Here is a 3,175-nt window from a genome sequence, read left to right as displayed (position 1 = left end):
CCATGAAGTTGCCGAGGTGCAGTCTATCCCACTCTCCAGGCTGCTAATGATGATTTTAAATAGTATTGGTGCAACCATTGCCCCCATGAGAAATGTCCATGTAACTGGCCACCTGTCCAAATTTGAACACTTAACCCCTATCCTTTGAGCCTGATGATCCAGACATTTTTCCCCCCCTATTTATAGTCTAACCATCCAGATGATAATTCTTCAGTTTGGGCATATCTATGTCTCTTAACCTGTGATCTTTCAAATTTCTTTACTTATCCATGACAACTCACACAGGAGGAAGTTTGGATTTTTAGCTGAAAGGAATATTTGGCCAGTCAGTGAATGAGTTAGAATACATCCTTGCTGTAATGCAATCCCCTGAACATACAATAGAAGAAAGGCAGAACGGTTTAGCATGAGATAGTACTAGCCTTCTATTGCTTTCTCTGTCTATCCATTTGGCTTTCAAAAGCAAATACATGAGGCATACTTAAAGCAAATGGGCATCATGATTAATAGGGACATCACACTGAGACACATAAAACTGCCCTGTCTCCTTCATCTGTTCTTTTGGTGCAGTGATTAACCTTTGAGTTTATGAGTATTTTTGCACTTGCCTTAGATAAAATATTTTATGACTTCTTACCTCCCAGGCAACTTGGATTAAACTTACCAGGTCTGGGAAGATAGTGGCCCATAATGACTGTTTGGTCGGAAATCATATCTACCTCCTTACCACATTATCAGAACATTCTTTGCACAAAACAGATGGAAACATCAGGACAAGAGACAAGACAACTTGTTAAGGTCACATTCCACCTTCCTATACATCATTCATGCTTAATTGATTCCCAACCCCTCCTAGAGACAGATTGCCATACATTATGAGAGCTGAGAATATGAAAAGATCATTTTCTTTTCCCCATTAATTCCCATTTGGAAAGGCTTCTGCCTTTGCTAAAGTTGCTTTGGCAGTCTGCTTGCTAATGACTGATCACTGCCTTTCAACACAGAAATAGGGCAGAAGCAAGTAGATTTATCTTTTGGCAAAAGTATCCCTCTCTGACAGAGCATTTCAGGTATTCTGCTCTCTGTGTCAGAGAGAAAAAAAAAAGGAGAAACCAAAGAGATTCAAAGGAAACCACAAGACAGATCCCTGGAGATTGTGCAGGTGAGTAGTTTGAAATGGCATCTCTTTATGTACTTAGAAACTGGCTCATCACGGTTTGAGAAAAGCTGCTTAGCTTCCCCTTCACACCCACCTGACATCTTCTTCTGCACCATACAAAGAGAGAGTCAATCATTTTGATGCATGTCTCCTGAACAGGGTGGATGAATAATTGAGTATCAAATCTGAACTTGCTGTAGACCTCCTAATCATTTAGGAACACTGAAGTAACATTAAAAAAAAAAAAAAAAAAAAAAAAGCAAAATGTAAACACTGTTACCAAAGTTGTTTCTGTCTCTTCTGAATGTCCTTTCTCTTGTTAATTTAAACTAATCTAATGTTCAGGAGTTACTATTTATGAAATTGCTAATATAGTGATATAGGAATAGCCATATCAGGGTGAAATGCTACATTCAGTCTGCAGACAGGATTAAAAAGATATCTTCAAGGGACATAAGGTCTAAGACTCCTCTGGCTGCAGCGTTTCAAAAAATAGATATTAAGCCAAAAATAGCAGGTGGCAACACAGGTGGAGAATATCTTATTTGAAATCCATGCCATTATAATAAAACTCTCTGTATACAATTCTTGAAGGTGGAAAACTGGTTTCTGGAAGTGAATTACTCACTCCAATTCTCCTCTGCTCAAACTATGTGAAAAGAAGTGGGTAGAAATATCTTCTGGTTCTATAGTGCTTCAGTTTACATAAAACAGAAAAGAGATTTAAAAAGCACTGAAAGTGTTACTGGCCTTTAAAATGTTGACAGGTTCTATCCAGTTGAAGTCATGAGTATGTTGACTAACTTAAAAAAAACTCCAAACAGTCCTCAGATATGAATGGCTCTGCATCCCAATTTACCATCAAGTACATTTCAAATTGCTAGGCCTTGAACTATCATTCCAAACCATCCTCATGTTTTCAAATAGTATGTTAAAAGTTTGCTTCAGTGCGTAAGAATATACCAAAGATCCTCTTAGATCACACACAAGAATCACTCTCTATGTTATGCATTTCCTCTCTGAGAATAGAAACCAGATGTTCCTTGGTGGGGTAAGTTGGAAGTAGAATGAAGTGGAGACAAGGATCCCTTTTTGTAACTAACACCTGCTTCATTTCCTTCAGCACTCTCTGGACCCTTTCATGTGCACTGAAAAGATGGGGAGAGGAGAGGAGAGGGAGGAAAACCAGAGGCTTTGTTTGCCGTATCCATTTCAGAGAGCAGCTTCATGTATCAGTTTGCTACAGAGAGAAGTATCATCCCAGTACTGCTGTTTCTGGCAGAAATATAAAGTATAAGCTGTAAAAAGCCTTCTTTTATTTTCCCTAGAGCACAGCCATTTAGATGTAAACTCTTACAGCTTCATTGCAAGACACTCTTCGTGCAGAGGAACTGTCAGGTCAGAAGAGGAGAAAAAAATGAAACAGATGAGTTTCCTTTGCAGTTTCCCAGTGGGAGAGCTCTGCTGAAATGCTAGTCCAGCTCTACTGGTTTCTGCATCAACAGATGGCAGACAGCATTCCTTGTGTTTGCGTCCCATTTGGTAAATCACAGGTCACATCTGGTCTGGCCTCTGTTCTTTCTGAACAGATGGGAGTACACGTTCATTATCAATTGCAGCAAGGAGATGCAGGGTGATGATAGGGATGATAGGGATGACTGCACATGAGAGGGGGGAAGGAAGGTGAGAGGGAGTTAGAAATAGAAAAGGCAAAACCAAAGAAGTCTTAAAAAAGGAGAGAAGAACTTAAAATGACCACTGACAAAAATAATGCCAGTGGTGATAACTAAATATGGCAAAGCAACAGTATATGTATAAATGGCTATTAAAAATTATTTCAAGATGTAATGCACAATTGTATTTCCTTAGAGACTATCATGAGAGTGCATAGGTTAAATGTTTATGTGGTCTCCTACCTAAAGCTATTATATGAGAAAATAAAAACCTGTTTTCAGTCCTAATCTGTTTCCACACGAGGTATGAACTAAAAAAACAGAAAACACACAGATAAATGTT

Source organism: Egretta garzetta, unplaced genomic scaffold (assembly GCF_000687185.1).
Source record: "Egretta garzetta isolate BGI_Z169 unplaced genomic scaffold, ASM68718v1 scaffold507, whole genome shotgun sequence".
NCBI classification, from domain to species: Eukaryota; Metazoa; Chordata; class Aves; order Pelecaniformes; family Ardeidae; genus Egretta; species Egretta garzetta.
The sequence above is the reverse complement of the archived record's forward strand: the minus strand, read 5'-3'. Positions refer to the sequence as shown.